The sequence below is a fragment of the Lissotriton helveticus genome, chromosome 3_1 (assembly GCF_964261635.1).
Source record: "Lissotriton helveticus chromosome 3_1, aLisHel1.1, whole genome shotgun sequence".
NCBI lineage: Eukaryota > Metazoa > Chordata > Amphibia > Caudata > Salamandridae > Lissotriton > Lissotriton helveticus.
The window spans coordinates 1,176,521,246-1,176,539,289 of record NC_136061.1 but is presented as its reverse complement, the minus strand read 5'-3'; the positions used below and the strand labels follow the sequence as shown (position 1 = coordinate 1,176,539,289).

Genomic DNA, 18,044 nt, shown 5'->3' with positions numbered 1-18,044 from the left:
GGGCAATTCAGTGAACGTCAGACGTAAGGTCCAAAATGGTATGTTCTTGCTTCTCTGCTGCGGTTTGCGGGTGTGATGACTGGGCCCTGCTGTGGTCTGGGTAAACGCCTGGCATTTCCTAACTCATTAGGAAGACCTGGTGCACGCTGCCGCCTGGTGGCAGACTGAGATACTGCTGTTTGGTTTGGAATGGGCCATGCAACTGTGGGGGTGGCACTAACTGGCCGGACCATGCTGGGCAGCAAAGACAAACTCCGTGAAGCTTCAGGGGGATACCATTGCTTTGAAAAGACAGCACATATCCTAAATGCTGCCCTAGTGACATTGGTGTGGCTTCAGACCCTTTCCTCTCTTTTCCAACAACACATTTCACTAATTTTCATGGCTTCTATTAGGAACCTAGGTTCCAGTGCGGGGACCTGTGCTACGCCACTAACCTCACCAATCACTAAATCAACTCCCTTCTCTCAATTTGACTTCTCTATCATCCCTGCTCTCCCTTACTACCTCTATGTCACCCTCTGTATCTCTTTTTGTGCCTCACCTATCTACCTCAGAGCTCTCTCCATAGGTCCTCTCACTTCATCTCTTCCTTGGCCCTCGTAACTTTTGGACTGGAACTCGTCTACACCCCGCCATTTTGGGACACTCTCCTGTTGTCGCTCTTGCCCTGGGTGCATCTTGCCATGTTGAGACGGTTTCCATCGATGCCCACTCACCAATCTCAGCCTTCAACTCTTCCCCCCCCCCATACCACTCTCTACCCCTTTTTATTTACATTTTTTTGTTTTTTTGTTTCTCTTTTCACTCTGCAAATATGTGATATATACTTGTCCGAGCCGAATCGCTGGTGAAATGGAGTCCTGAGAAATCTACTATTTGTATATATATATATATATGTATATAGAGATAACTCTAACCACTAGTATATGTAGTAGACCTTTGTACTCACTACCATTCCTATGTGATTCTTAGAGTTTATCCATTTGTATCTCTTCCTTGAGTGACTTTACAACTTGTACATTTGCAATTTTTTCTATTTGTATCTCTTCCATGTGTGACTTTACAACTTGTACATTTGCCAAAAAAATTCCTGTTTGTATCTTTTATGTATCTCATGTAATCCTTAATCCTTATGTATCGCAACTTGTTCTTTTGTAAAGCGCTCTGACACCTTCCGGTAATGTTCACGCTATAGAAAATCGCATTAAATAAATAAATAAATTTTCCTTCTCTCTACCTCTTTTTACTTCTCAGTGCATCTATGCCCTTGTTTTCTGTGTGAACAGGGGGCTGCAAATGTTGTCTTGCCCGGGGCCCCTAAAAATCCTTTAGCTCGCCCTGCGACTGATCTCCCCTCATTTCCTGCACTGGTTACAGAAGACTGTGCTTTTGTAGAAGACTGTGCAATGAAAGAACGAGTGCACACCTGAGCTGTCATAGAGCCCCGTCCCGGAGCGCCAGGCATCACATGTCACGCGCGCTTCCTGCAAGCCCATTTGTCGCCCCCTTTATCTGCGGTTGAAATGCTGCGGGCGTGACCTCCAATCCTCAGCTGTGCTCACTGTGCTAATAACTACATACTGTTACAAAATACGCAATACCAGTATGCGATAAGGAAAATATGAGGCAGGGGCATAATGCAAGCCCCAGCGATGCAGAAGGGACCCAACCTTTCAGAACCCCCCCCCCGACCCTTCAGGGAGGGCCATCTAGCCTAAGGCTAATGAATATATGTGCGACGGGCCTATCAAAGGGGCCCTCTTTACATTTTGCTGGGCGAGGGGCATCATTTTACCTTATGCGTCTACTGTGAGGGCTTTAAGGAAATGCTTTGTGGCTGTTGGATGTTTGGGGCCTCATTCATGCTAGTATGCAAACTACGTAAATTGGAGTAACATAACAGTGAGTCAGAGAATTTCATGTTAAAATGTTTTTTAAGGGTGCAGTCGCATAGCAAGGGTGCCCTGGGCCCTAATGCAGGCAAGGAGACAGGCCTCTCAGGCCCTGTCCAGCTAGTGAGAGACACCAAGCTTGGGGCCCCTCTTTGGGCCATGAACTGGTGCCACGGCACGTTTCACACCAATGACAAACAGAACATATTGAGCCTGTCTATCAGCTGTATTGTGCCCATGGAGTTAGTGTACCCGAGGGTTGATGTGTTTAAATGCCGTGTAGGCGGGTGGTAGTAGATGCAGTCTAGACCGGCACCGTATGATCCTGTTGTTAATGAGTGTGAGTGCGCCATTGACCTACAAATGGCTGAGACACAAGAGCATCAGAAGGCCCCTGTGTGCCCTACTAGTTGCCTCAATGAGTCAGTGGGCCACTATAGTCTGCGAGGGTGTTGGTTCGCTGCCTCGTGGCCCTGGAGTTTGTGAAGGTCTCTGTGAGCTGTCCTGTGGTCCTGTCATGCGTATCCGCACCTCTGTGTCCTGTAATGTTGCTGATGAGATACATGGCTGTTTGTTGCCTGGGATGCCTACAGAGCCGCCCTGGCCTATAGGCAGGACCATCATAACAGCATTATGGCCCCAGGTTAAAGCAGTGCACTGGGCCCTGCCTACAGAACCACTCACAGGAATAAAAATGTTTAACTGAAAATTTGTGTTAAATTCTGGTCTACATGGGGCCACTATGATCGTGGGGGCCCCCGGGCAACTGTCTAGCGTGCCCACGCTTAAGACTGCACTGCCTATAGGGCAATCAGGCAGTGCCCGATGGGCTGGTATGACAGATCAGTGTGTGAGCCATTTTTAGGTTGAGCATTTGAGACCTCTTGTATATACTTTAGTATATATTTATTATATACTTATATGTGAATGTACTTTGTGGGCTCTGGGGATCAGCCCTAGGACTTGTCTGCTTACGCATAGGGACTTTATTTCTGTTCAACTGCCTCTATTTATCTGTCTTAATAGAAAACGACCAGCAGAGGTCAGTAAAATACCAGAATTACTTTCTGCTGAGAGACTTTATTTTTTTTTATTTTTCTGGCAACTGCCTTTATTTAACTTTCTTGATAGAAAACGACCAGCAGACGTCAGTAAAACACCAGAATCACTTTAGCATTCTCTAGATTCCAGTCCATAGAAATTGTCTTCCATGAGCACCCGTAGAAATATTTTTTTTTCTTCAAATCTTCTATCTTCAGTGAAAATAGTGAAATCAGGGCCACCGAAGGCCCTGATTTCATATTAAAAACAGAGCTTTGGTCTACACCACTTCCAGCTGAAAGGCAATATTTCTCTCCATGTGTTCCCATACCTGGTGTGTCACGCAGTTGGGTGCTTACTTTCCCTCCATGTTAAAGAACAGTAGATGTTTCAGCACCCAGGCTAATGTGCTGTATGGCTAAATACATATAAGGCCCCAAAGGCGAGACCGATTGCATTGCAAGTGCTTGTTTTTGTAGTTGTGGGACGGTTTTAAGGCTAGGTGGGACGGTTTGTACCGTTGATTTCCCTGATATTACCACATTGTTAGCAATCGGCTTCACTAATGGGGGCGCTTTTATTTTGGTGCCGGGGCCTTTTTTTGTCCCAGTCGGACCCTGGATGCCCACATGTGCCTTCGAGATGTTGTGCAACTCTACAGTGAGTGTGTGGATTGGAGTTTTCTGTTTAGCTGCAGCACGACCCCGGAGTCCGGCATAGGCTTGTCCGTGCAATGAAGACGCCTGTGAGCTTCAGTGTCTCTCTGGAGAGTGAGTGTGAGTGTGTGAGTGTGTGAGTGTGTGTGAGTGAGTGTGAGTGTGTGAGTGAGTGGGAGTGTGTGAGAAAGTGTAAGAGTGTAAAAGTGTAAGAGTGTAAGTGTGTGTGAGAGTGTGTGTGTGTGTTTGAGTGAGTGTGTGGGTCTGTGTGTGTGTGTCTGAGCGTGTGTGAGTTGGTGTGTGAGTTAGTGTGGGTGGGTGTTACAGTGTCCATAGCATGTGAGGGTTTCAGGGAAAGCTGTGTTGAGCTGCAGTGTGTGTGAGCGGCGGGAGGTAGCCTGAGCCTGAGCCTGAGCCTGAGCCTGAGCCTGGACTGTGTGAGGCCCGAGGAGCTGTTGTGCATCAATCTCCCTCCATCCCAGGGGTGCAGAGCTATTGCAGAATGCAGCCCGTCTCCCTGGGATTTAAACGCTCTGAGAGTGACAGGTGATACATTGGGCCATAATACTGTCAGTGGTAATTTCTTTATGCCCTGACCCCTCCCTCCTGGAGCAGTCCGTCTCTGCTGAGAGATTAGACTGGAGCGCGCGCGTTCAGAGATGACATAGAGGAGCCGAAAGAGAGCAGGATGGCGCCAAGGGGAGGGCGGAATCAGCCAGAGGGCGAGACAAGGGTGGGGGAGAGTGTGCGCCACCGGCTTCTCATACAGAGAAATCTGAATTTGAGGCAATGAAGAATTCTCATCAACGGGGATTATTCTGCTGGGTGTCGTTGGTACCTTGTGAGCTGGAAAGGACACCTCAGTCAGGGCCTTGAATTCAGGGCCGGACTGGGAACCCAAAGCAGCCCTGTCAATTGTATCGAACCGGCCCTTACCCTAGGAGAGGGGGTGCAAGTGTGAAGCACTGCTGCTTGACAAAACTGGCCCCTAGCACTACTGCTTTTGTTACTGGGAGCCAATATTGCTGCCCCACTGCAAAACCAGCCCACAGTAACAAAACCCCACCCCCCACTGCTCTAAAACCAACAACCACCACTTCAAAGCCGGCCCCCACCCTTCCAGCCTCCCGCCACGGCCAGTCCGGCCCTGCTTGACTTCTAAACACAAGCACCCACTTGCAGATGCTGCCTTGCTCATTATGTCCATCCAAAATCCATATTTTTGGGACTTGGGCACCCCTTGTGTGAATGCTTATGAGGGACTCGGCTATTAAGATGGCTGCAAGTTTGATCCATCTAAACAAGTAATGCGTTTTTAACATAAGCAAAGCACCAGTGATGCATGACCACAGCAGTGGTAGCTGTACACTAACAAATAATTCTGTACTTAAATTGTAAAAAAATAATAAGTGCCAGCGCTCTCATCAGGACGCCACTGAAGCTTGCACCATACATTGCCCCTGTCGTGCTGCCAATCATAGTAACAACTCAACTACTACACATCACACACAAGTGTGACAATTCAGACTATTCCAGGCACTCAAAGCAGGGCTTAAGCTATTGTAATTGTTTATGTATTTTGAATAAATAATTAACTCTTGTTGTGGTCATCTCTAAATTAGCCAGACAGTGCCACCTTTTCACAAGCGCTGGTGTTGACAATTAAGTTCTGCTGTCGCGCACAGGAAACCACTTGCGCTAATGAAGCATTTATTTGGAGCAACACATCACACATGGACCTGGGAAACTTGGCAGCTATATGTCACCATAAAGCCACTACAGAGCACTGAACAGAAGGAAATGAGTCCACATCAGTATCAAGTCCAACTGAATACACCCCTCTTCAGTATTAGTTCATCGATGTACTAATCGAGGCTGGAAGTTCACTGCTCTAAAGTTTTTTGACAAGTAGATGTTCAGGCTCAGCTCACAGTTCAGATTCAAGTCATCCCAGAGTTTGTGGCCTTGATGCCCAGGGATCCTAAAATCTTTGTTTTTGACATTTGAAGCTTCATCGATCAGGGATTCCTAGACTACAGTAATGCTATGCCTATGGTTTGGGTGAGGTTTGGTCTTAGCAGACAAGGCTAGGTCTGTGCTAAGCGGAGGCGTCCGAAGCCTCGACAAACTAAACACCTGAAGCCATATAACAATGATCGTTACAGCACAGGAGACATCAAATCATTCTACTGGGCAACAAACAAAACAGTACATCATCAGTGTACATGCGCCATTCACCACAACGGTCAGAAGTCATCCAGACAGTTGTTGCAGCAGTTTATTGTTTTCAAACTATGCTCATTGCAACCTAAGTTACACCACCTCAGCGAAGTAACTTACTATGCTGTACAGTCTAAATTACTCTCATGGGCCACCTCAGCCGAATATATTAGACCGAACACTTGCACACTCAAAGAGTCGAGAACAACAGGTTGATCCAGAACCACCAGTTCCTTCTTCGCATGCTCAGTCCTCATTCTGGAGATAATTTCACTTCCATTTACCCTCCTTCTCTATGAAAGTGCCAAATGCAAGCATGGGCATTGTGTGAGAGATGGGGGTTGGGAACGTCGTTGGGGTGCAAGGCTGGCTTTGGGTTGGCATGGGTAGGATTCCCTGATCCTCGTGCTATAGAAGAGGGTCAGGCAAGGGTCGGGGTCTGCTCGCATGCACAGTACTTGTTTGACATGCACACGATTCCACCAGTCACAATTTCCAGCCAGTGAAACCAGGCCTCCTGTTCCCCATTTAGAATATTGTTTGTAGTAATACTGGGCCTGTTGTGATCGGGTGGCCTGATATACCACCAGCGATACCACACCACCGGACACATAGCCAGGGCTATAGTGTGCAATCCTGGTACCCAAGTAACTTGCCAACAACAAACACCACAAGCACATCTCCATCCGCAGGGCAATGGGCAGGTCTGTCAGTCTAGATGGCACATAAACAGTTAAAGAAAAGCCTGCGCTCCTTAATCCATAAACACCACAATGGTACGGCTATAGCTCAATGAGTGCCCCCTACTCTAGGAATTTTCCAATACACTACAAGAACATGTGTGTAAGCTGTTAATTGCTCAATGAAAAAGCTGTGATGGATTGTGGAGGGTTTGTGGAAATGTTTCAGGAAGAATTGTTGCTAATCTAAAATATAAAGATTATTAATTAGATTAGCTTTAAAAAAAAATATATATATATATATATATATATATATATATATTACCTACTGGCGGTCGCCAGTAGGTATATATAGTTAGGATTTTTTCTCTATGGGTTTTTTGAAAATTCTATGTCTAATAACTTTGGCGTTTGTGGACGGAATTGGCTGAAATTTTCAGGAAAATGGCACATTTTGTTTCTGGGCATCCCTTGAAAATTTGGGGGGGGGTCGTCAAGGGGGGGCCGAGAAAAAAGGGGGGTCCCAAAACGTGTTTTTAACATTGAGTTTTCCATAGGGCGGTTGGCCTCACTTTTAGCCCGAACGGCTGAATGGATTTGCACGAAACTTGGCAAAATTGTAGGGACTGGTAGCCCGATGTGCCTTTTGTAGGTCTCAATATATGTGCTGCAGTGGATTTTGAGAAATTAACGTTTAAAAAAAGATATATATCTGTAACAGCGGACCGGGCAGCGCTCCAGTACGCGTACTTTTCGCGCAACGGAGCTTTGTGAAGCGAAGCTGATTGGTTCTCCGGCGTCTGTCAACATTCCAAACAGTCCGTAGCGGCCGCCATCTTGTCTCTCGGTAGGATCGAGAGACAAGAGGAGGCCAAAGCGAAGGGGCAAATGACCATAAGGGGGCATAGTACATTGTCGCTCACCCCCTAGGTTTGATGTGGAGGTTTTAAAAGGGCCCCGCGGGGCAAAAAAAAATAAAAATAATAATAATCGAACAGCTGAATGGATTTGCACGAAACTTGGCAAAATTGTAGGGACTGGTAGCCCGATGTGCCTTTGCTAGATCTCAATATATGTGCTCCAGTGGATTTTGAGAAATTAACGTTCAAAAAAAGATATATATCTGTAACAGCGCACCGCGTACTTTTCGCGTTACGGAGCTTTGCGAAGCGAAGCTGATTGGCTCTCCGGTGTCTGTAAACATTCCAAACAGTCAGTAGCGGCCGCCATCTTGTCTCTCGGTAGGATCGAACAGCTGAATGGATTTGCACGAAACTTGGCAAAATTGTAGGGACTGGTAGCCCGATGTGCCTTTGCTAGGTCTCAATATATGTGCTTCAGTGCATTTTGAGAAATTAACGTTCAGAAACAAGATAAAATTATATGTGTATTACCTAGCTGTTGCTAACACCAGTTAGCGACGGCTAGTAGAAGATAGCGACCATTTTGGGCCCCACTTTGCATGTGAGTGATATTTATCACTAATGACATGCAAAGTGGGCATGCCAAGATGGTAGCGACTGGAAACAGTCGCTAACATCGCTATCTCCTATTATCAACTTTTGGAAATATTCGAGATAAGCGCGAATATCTCCAAAAGCTACCACCTGCCCTGAGCAGTTCTTAGCCATGTTATCCAATGGGAGGTGGATAACATGGCTAAGAGCATTAGCTCGGTAATGCATGAATATCGCTGAGTTTTCAGCGATATTAATGCATTGCGGTCGTTTTTTATCGTATTTCCGATAAACCTTGATAATAGCAAGGTTTATCTGCGATAATTTCTGACGGTAAAAAAATCGTTGCTAAGCATCGTTAGGGATAAATATCGCTTAACTTTGGTAATATGCCCCAACGTCTGTTAACGTTCGATTCGAAGGAAATCAGGAAGTGTTGAAAAACATTGTCTGCGCCATCTTGTCTTTTTTCAAATGCCACACTTTTGTCGTGCACGGCAGCCATTTTAGATGCCTTGACCAGACCCACTCTGTGCACGCTGTCGATCCTTAGCATGGCTCCCCACCCTCGCAAGCATCTCCCCCAGGCAGTGGTCACCCCCGCTCTCTGTCTTATGCATGGGTAATAAACCTCCCCCATCTGCGCTGCTCTTCCCTGAGAATCACACCCTGTGCCCGCCCGACACCTCCCTTTCGCCCTATTCACTACCGCACCCTCTGATACTCCTTTTCCTCTGTGTCCGATTGTCCAGGCTGGTCCTAGGGTATCAGCTAGCCCTGCAGATGTAGTTTATGGCCACAGCTGTAAAGAATCACCCCTCTTCAAAGGAGTTATAGTAGATCAAGGCCCACACTCGATGAGATCCGTCACAGCAGAAGCGTTGCTATTATCTGAAAACCATCCTGTATTGTGATTGGGGAGGGGACCGAGCCTGAAGCGGAAGATTCCAGGGATGACTCTTTGTACATCAAAGTTTTTACAATTATGTGTCACATTAAAAATATATAGCACTCCGACAAAGTAGTAAGATTATAAAACTTTAATAATTTATAAATATATACAAGAAAACAAAAATAGTAATAACATATAAACATTTTTAGGGAAAAACAACGAAGTAGCGGTCGGCTGTGCGAATAGTCCCAACGCAGCACAACGTCCAGATTTCCGGCGTGGGGCGTCGCGGGGGGTGGGTCATCAGTAGCAAACTGTTGTGCGAATAGTTCCAAGGCAGCAGAACGCGCTGAAATCTAGATGACACTAAAGTGATGTCTAGTAAGTTGCCACCCAGCAAATAACGGCATGGGGCGTCGCGGGGGGTGGGTCATCAGTAGCAAACTGTTGTGCGAATAGTTCCAAGGCAGCAGAACGATGGCACCAAGGTGATGTCCAGTAAGTTGCCGCACTGGTTTTGGTATCCTACAATGCTGCTCCGAATAACGGCGTGGAGCGCCCCGGGGGAGGCGGCGTGAACGGGCCTCTCCAGGTGGAGTGTCATCTGTTGTAGTGGGGCGCCCCTTTACCGTTTCAGTTGCCATTCCGTCCGTTTTTGGTCCACTGTGTCAAAAGCCGCAATTCAGCTGAGTTGCGCCCACTCTTGCGGTGCAGCGATAGGCGGCTGTCACAGGACTCTCAAAATGGCGGCAGGCTGTTTCCTTTTTGGGCCTGGTCCACTGAAATGGCCCTGGGACACCTTGGAAATCGGACGCTTGTCTGCTAGGTCTTGGACCCCATTCTCGAAAGCGTCCCCTCCGCCTTGAGAATTCATCAAAAGTTTTGGGGGCTCCGACTCCTGCAGGCTTCTGGTGGGGAGCGGCTGCCATGATTGCTCGCGGAATGACCACGACTGAGCTACGAGATGGTGGTGCTTTCATGCTGACGCCAGCTTCAGTCTGAAACATCCAGAAACAAGGTGGGGCTTTCATCGTTTGGGGAAAAAAAAAAGTTTTCATCCGATGAAAAGTGTTGTTTTTAGGTCACATGATCATGCCTTCCATCATTAGGAAACCAAAAGTAAAATGAACCAATGAAAAGTTTTATAAACAAGTCACATGACCTGTTATGCGGCATAGGGTGTAAAATGCGGAGAAAATACGTTGGTACGTGAGGCGGCGTCAATGTGGAGGCTTTAAAAGGGCCCCGCGGGGCAAAAAAACAAAAATATTTTTTGTTTTTTTTGCGTGGGTAGCGCCCGGTACGCGTACCGGGAAGCGGTCGGAGGAGCGTACTATGAGGAGAAAAGAAAGACAGGGTATAAACATTTTGGCAATTTTGTTATAAATGGAAGGTAGTTCTGAAAAGAACTGTTTTTTTATTCTTTTTCTTTTTTTTTATTTTTTTTATGAATTTTCTGAACAATTTTTTGATTTTTTTTTGGATTTTTGAAAACTATTTTGTGTTTTTTTTGTGTTTTGTAAGGGGGAAATAACAAAAAAGCAGGGTTAGAACATGTCTCAACAGGAGCAAAAAAAAATAAAAACGGATTCATTGTTTTCTCATCTTGTAGCATTTATGATTTTCTCCAGCTCGGTTAATCAAAGTAATACTCTTCTCTCCATAAGCAATAGTTCCTCCACAATATATACAAACTATTTTGTAGTGTGCAAAAGGAGCTTGAATATTGGGGATTATTTCTCGGCCTTCTGGTCCGGCGAATGAGCTTTGACCCCTGTTGGTGCTGGGGATGACATCTGGGGGGTTGGCAGCAAGATCCCTTACTTGTGCTTGGGAAAGATTATTGGGATGCCATCGCTCCATGTGGCGAATCATTGTATGATTGCCAAAGCTGTATTTCTTGTTGGGGTTGCCACGAGAAAGTATATTTTTGCAAATCAAACAAGACACCTGGGGTGCATTGACCTTCTTTTGTCCAGGTGGAATTTTAAAGAATTGCCATATGTAGTGGTCTTTAATATGGCTCTGCCTTGGTGTTTCTGGCAGGAACTGCCTTACTTGCTCTTCCTCCTCCTCCTCCTCTTCGTCCTCATTATCTTCCTCTCTACCAAAGTCCAGTGTTGGTGGTGGTCCTTTTGGTGGTGGTGGTGGTGGTGGTTGCTGAGAAGCACCAGCTGCAGCTATTACAGAAGCCATTGTGAAAAATAGGTCTTGCTCTCTGGAAATAGAAAGTAAGAATGAGGTAAAAAGAAGGAGGGGTTTTCATCATTTGAGAAAAAAAAATAGTTCTAAACCAATGAAAAGTGTTATTTTTAGGTCACATGACCAAGCCTAACAACATTATGAAACCAAAAGTGAAATGAACCAATGAAAAGTGTTATTAACAAGTCACATGACCTCTCACGCTTATGTTACGCGCTGCGGAACACGCCCCGGATAGCTTCCGGGTCGCTGCGCTTCGCGCCTTGGTCCGCGCCCCGGAGCACTTCCGGGTGCGCTAACGCGGTACGTCATAAGACGCATTACGCGGTAACGCGATACGTCGCGCTTACGCGACGCGCCGTGGATCGCTTCCGGGGAGCTGCGTTTCGCGCATCGGTCCGCGCCCAGGAGCACTTTCGGGTGCGCTAACGCGGCGCGTCATAAGACGCATTACACGACAACGTGATACGTCACGCTTCCGCGACGCGTCACGATAATGATTTCTAACGTGGCAGTTGCGCTAACGGAACGTTTACCGGTTCGCGGACCGGGTCGCGGCATCAAATTGAGCTAACGGGAAGCTTCTTACATCATTAGGAAACCAAAAGTGAAATGAACCAATGAAAAGTGTTATTACCAAGTCACATGACCTGCTGTGTTTACGTTACGCGCTTTGCAGGGCCTCCCGGTTTGCTTCCAGAAACCTGTGCTTTGCGACTCGGTAAGCGTACCAGTTCGCTAACGTAGCACGTCATATGACGTATCACACGACAACGCGAAACGTCATGCGGACGGGAGGCGTGATGATGTTGTTTTCTAACGCGGCAGTTGCGGTAAAGAAACGTTTATATGCTCGCGGTCTATTTCGCGGCATCAGGGTCAGCTAACGGGAAGCTTCCCGATTCGCGAAGCGGGAACGAAGAAAAAAAAAATATTAAAAAAAAAAGTTATTAATAAACATATAAAATATATTTTTGGATTTAAAGAAGAATACATTTTACAGGTATAGATATTAGCTTTTAAAAAACCAATGAAATTCACTGAAAAAACCATAGGTTATAGACCATATATAGTTAGGAATTAGCATTTACAAAACCTTGAAAATTCACTGAAAAAACCATAGGTTATAGACCATATATAGTTAGGAATTAGCATTTACAAAACCTTATTTTACTCACACAAAACCATTGAAATTCCATATATAGTTAGTTGCACTAACTATATATCGCGCACCCGCAATCCACTGCTGATGATGTCACATATTACATCATTCATGACATGGTCAGTGACATCACTGATGACATCTCAAATGACATCACTGATGACAATACTGATGACATCTCATTTGACATCAATGACCACATCACTGATGATATCATTCATGTGACAATACAATGCATCTCCTCACATTTTAATATAACCTCTGTTACACCCAGTGTTAAATACAGAGTATAATTTTTGAAACCATTGACACACCAATACTAGTTACTACATACACACTCACTGATTCCTATGTCTACACACACATTCACTCATTCACCCATACAATCATTCATACATACAATCACTCATCTTTACAACACTATCATATGCACTCATACACCTATACAGACACTCACACTCTGCCACTCATCCATGGAGTTACTCACACACCTAGTCAGTCCTGTAAAGAATCAATCACACTTCCATTTTCTAATCTATACAGTTAAACATAGAGCACCTTACATTTTCAAACATATACTAACACATACTTACTCTCTTATACAATCATTGATACAAGTACACATTGATCTGCACAGAGTCACACACCTTCCAGCCAGCCACACACACACTCAGTCTCCCATACAAATACTTGGACAATCAATCAATAACCCATATAGTTACTCATATAGCTACTGATCAACACATGCAGCAGTTTACAGAACAACAGACATAATGATGCACAAATTAAGACAGTTTAGTCACTAACCCATGCACTCAGTGAGACACATTTAATCACTCACTCATACATTCAGTCATGCACCTACTAAATCCTTCGTCCAGACACTTATACTTCCACTCATTCTTCAATATGTAAGACATATTTTAACTTTACAGAAACATACAGTCACTGGATGTTGTCATCAGTGATGTCATCAGTGATGTCATCAGTGATGTCACTGACCATGTCATGAATGATGTAATATGTGACATCATCAGCAGTGGATTGCGGGTGCGCGATATATAGTTAGTGCAACTAACTATATATGGAATTTCAATGGTTTTGTGTGAGTAAAATAAGGTTTTGTAAATGCTAATTCCTAACTATATATGGTCTATAACCTATGGTTTTTTCAGTGAATTTTCAAGGTTTTGTAAATGCTAATTCCTAACTATATATGGTCTATAACCTATGGTTTTTTCAGTGAATATATATATATACAAATGCGATTTTGAATGGAGAAAGGCTTGCAATTTGAAAGAGGCATGTTGTAGGCGTACCTTCCAAATTGGGAATTGGTATCCTATAGATCAATGGTTTGCGACTAGAATTTTAAACACAATTACACAAGTGGCCTGCTACCCTTGCAGGAAACCATCCTTGGGATGAATAACCTTGTGAATATTACTTAAGCAACTCAATTTGATTTAGAACCATGCAAACAGACTCATTACTTCATAGGTCGGTTGAAAAAATTCTATACTGGTCGCAAAATTATTGGTGACAAATTGAAACCAGTTTTTTATGACCCGTTTTTGGTACATCGAACTCTACAAGTGACTGTGAAACGATCTTACCAAATTTGGATTGCTGGAGAGCTGGGTCAGTTGTTAAGCAGTGTACTGGGAATCCTCGGGACCTGAGATTTAACTGGGCTTCCCTAATTGGTGACCATATTGTGGGATCTGAAGAAATTCACTTGATCTCCCTGAACTACAGTTTCGTCACTGGCCCAAACTGGAAGTAAACAGATGTTTATCAGTTTGCAAAGTCCGCATTACTCAAACGTTTGTGTATTCACTAAACCACATTTTGAACATTCTCTCTTGTCCGTCAAGCCAATTCCCTGCTGCTAGCTCTCCCCAACACAATCTGAGATTCAGCGCCATTTTATCCGGCTAGGAATTCTGGGGCAGATGTATCAAACAATTTTTTTGTCGCAAACGCTGCGAATCGCTAAAAAGCAGCGTTTGCGACAAAAAAATAGGAAAATGGAATTTATCAAGAAAAAAGCCTCGCAATATTAAGGAATCGCAAATTTTGTGATTCCTTAATATTGCGTAAGCATTTAAGGAATCGCAAATTGCGATTCCTTAAATGCTATGTATGAAGCATTTAAGTTTTGCAAACTTAGGCTAAGAAATCGCAAATTACCACCAACTTGTAGTTGGTGGTAATGTGCAAATTCTTTTACAAATGCACTTTTTGCAATTTGTAAAGGTGCCATGTGACGCTCATACATGCCCTTAGGGCATGTATGTGCGCCATATGCACACACATGTCAATTTCAGGGGGTGCAGCAGGGTGTCCTTAAGACACCCTTGCACCCTTGAAATTATTCTCAATTTGCGATTAGCAAATTGCGAATCGCAAATTGGGAATAATTTCACATTCATTCCTATGGGGGCCTTCTGGCCCATAGAAATGAATGGGAAATTATTCCTTAATTGCGATTAGCAATTTGCTAATCGCAATTAAGGAATTTTAAGAAATCGATATAAAATTGCGAATTTCTACATACATACCATTTTGCAATTCTCAAATAGCGATTCTCAAAAAATCGCTATTTGAGAATCGCAAAAGGGTATCTTGATACATCTGGCCCTCTGTCACTTAACTTTTCTCAAGCAGTCCTCTTGTTTACATCAGGGTAGTAAGTGGTGGGACTAAAGTGCACATGAGGTTCACAGTATTAACATCGTTTTTTTACAGTAATTATCATAGTTCACTAAAAACAATATTTCTCACACACTTGACAGTTATTGGTCAAATACAGTACAAGGTACGCCCATCAGTCACTGGTGAATCTACAATAAACAAAACTCAGGAAGAATTGTCAAGTTTCAGAACCACTTTGTGGTATTTTATAGAATACTTCTTTAGCTGTGACATCCAATGTGGAATTTCGTCATAAACCAGTTTGACAGGAGGTTTGAATCTCCAGCTTTGTCTCTAGCTGCAATACGTGGGTTGCGTTGGCACTTTGTGTACAGCAGCAGGCCTCTAGGAGCTGCCCAGTCCCGGAGAGCCACTACTAAGAAGACCTCTTCCAGCCTCTTAAGAAAAATGTCAACTGTGTGGTATAGCTTGTGATGTCAGAGCTGCTTCAGTGTTTGCATTGAGAGCCCTTCTCTGTGTAACAAACAATATCTTGGTTAGGACCAAATGGCTCCCTATCAGAAAGGCTGTTAACATCCACATCGATAATCCTAATATATCCTATATTTGTTTATTCAATCACTTTTAATACTGTAGTCTGCGTAGGCGCCTCCTAATTGAGACTGTGACCCATAGTTCTCATTTCCGCAGCCTTCGGAAGAAATAAGCCCAGCAAGTGGCCCAATTCAGTCTTTTTAGAAAAAATGAATTGGATTTTAGTGCCTGCAAAAAAGGGGCGGGGGAGGAGAGTGATCTACACCATGGAATAGGACAGTAGGTGAGAGCACTCTACCTGTCCAACAAAATGGACAGAGGCAGATTAGGTAATCTACAAGACCTCTGGTCTGCACAGGGTACCTGCAGGAGCCGAACACACACCTAACCCTCGCAAAAATACAGATAGACCAAGCGACCATCAACGCAGTGGGTTTGTAAAGACCAGAGATGACAAATGAAAAACAAAGACAGCACATTCACTATCCGGTGTGATATGTTAACACCAGCAAAGGGAAACAGAAACAAAACAAAAACATGTATTGTCCTATAATAAATTGATGAATCGTTGTGCAGGAAAATATAAAATATACAGGGCTATTTGATTACCCAGGTGCATTGTGGGACATAGCCTTGTGATAAAAGTTTGTAGCTATTAGAGCGGTAGTGCCAAAAAACACTACAGCCTCAAAGAGTTCAATGGTAGGGGGCTGGATGTAAAGTATAAGCTCCTGTGCTCTACTTGCAACAAACCCGTATCACAAGTCCATGGCCCGCAATGCACATTAGTGGAAAAAGTTTTTTAAAAAACGGTTGCATTTTTGTGTAAAGGAAGCAGTAGAAGGGATCATGTGTTGTCCTGAATGCAGCACTGAAAAAGCTTGCACCGTTCCTGCTCCTTGGCAGTTCTACTGCACAACTCAGAGGCATATTTACAAGCCCCTAGCGCCACCAGTGTGTCAATATGTTTCGACGCTCCGGTGGCGGTAAGCCCTGCACCACATTTACAAAGTGGCTTTAAGCCACTTTTTGTGGCTTAACAACACTTTGTAAATATGCTACCCTTTCATGCAGGTATCTGCGTGAAAGGGCCGTGCAGTGGGTGTTGCTGTGGGCGTTCCACCACAACACCCATTCCTTTTTGATGCTGCCCCACATTTACAAGGTGGTGTAAATCTGTGGCAGCGCCTAAAAAGAACACTTTGAAAGAGCAGGCATTAGAATGGCACACGAGGAGAAATGCTTTTATTTCTCTTCGTTTTTGCTTTTTCTATGTGTGCTGCACACAAAGAAAGAGCAAAAAGCCATTAATGATTGTTTATGTGCAGGAAGGTGTGCGTTCCTGCACATAAACAATCTTTAAGCAATGTTGATTTTCTACTTCTATGCAGTGGCGGCTGCCTCTGAACTGGGGTGGTAGGGCAGGGCGGTGTGGGTGACCGGTGAAAAAAATAAAAGAAATAAGCTTACCTTCGCCGCCGCTGCTGCACTCCTCTCCTCCATCTGCTGGCAGCACCGAAAATACCCAGGCTTCCGGACTTTCCCAGTCAATCACAATGCTGCCTGAGCAGCATCGTGATTGGTCTAAGCGGGCCTGTTTGCCTGCTCAGGGCGTGCCTGGGAAGGCTGGGCATGTTCTCCATAGGGCTGGGCAATACAGCCCAATGGAGAAAATGGCAAGTGTGTATCATGGTCTGGCAGGCCCTAGAGGGCCGGTCAAGTCGTCATGCGCACGTAGGGAGGGAGTGCAAACCACTCCTGCTCGCTCTGCGGTGAGCCAGACCGCCCCACCGAACCTCGCTGGAGAAAAGAAAAAGAAAATGATAACTTGATATCATCAACAGTTTATTTTTCTTTTACCCTGCTCAAGGAGCAGTGGGGCGACTCTCCTCCGCCTTAGGGGAAGAGCCGTCACAGCTTCTATGTGTGCTGCAAAATGCAGCACACATAGAAGTAACAAATAGCCATTATGGATTGTTTATGTGCAGGAAGGGATACCTTACTGCACAATCAATCATTCCCTGCAATGCAGGCACCCTTGCACTAATGTGCAAGGGTGCCTGCATTGGCGCTAGGCAGCTAATTTTAGTGCTAGGTAAAAGACAGGGGTGTGCCGTATTGTAGCAAATATGGCGGATCCCTGAATTATGAAAACAGTACAAATTTGTTGCAGCTCTGCATTCTGACATTTTCTAGTAAATATGGCCCTCGGTGTTATCTAGAAGCAGACAACAAATACTGCATGTACCCAAATCCATTCAAAAAAGTCACCAACAAAGTGAATTCATAATGTAGAGCCATGAGTCAACATCTCCATGAAAACACAGGTAAACAGTTTGGCCTCAATAGGTTTTCTTGTTTTTGAATTATTTGGTAAAATGTTTTAAAAATAAGTTTTCAGATGAGGTGGACCGCAGAATGTAATTCAATATATTCAAGTAAACTGCATTAGTGAATTGCTAGGTGACAGAGAGTAAGCAATATTTTAAGGTGCAGAGCTTGCAGAACATATCAGCTGGTGATATCCAGTTAAAACAATAAAGAAAAGAACACATGTCCTCTCCAGTACCAAAGTGTCCAGGGAATAAGACCGTTTGCCCGTAAGAACCACCTTCAAGGTTTGTCTTTGGGTTTAGAAAGCTGAAAT

The 18,044-nt window shown here is 44.5% G+C and overlaps 1 protein-coding gene across 1 annotated transcript in view; it reads left to right on the top strand.

The window, feature by feature from the left end:
- Positions 1-18,044, top strand: part of B3GAT1 (beta-1,3-glucuronyltransferase 1) — a 340,153-nt gene that overhangs the window by 95,015 nt on the left and 227,094 nt on the right. The gene's annotated exons all lie outside the window — the stretch shown is intronic.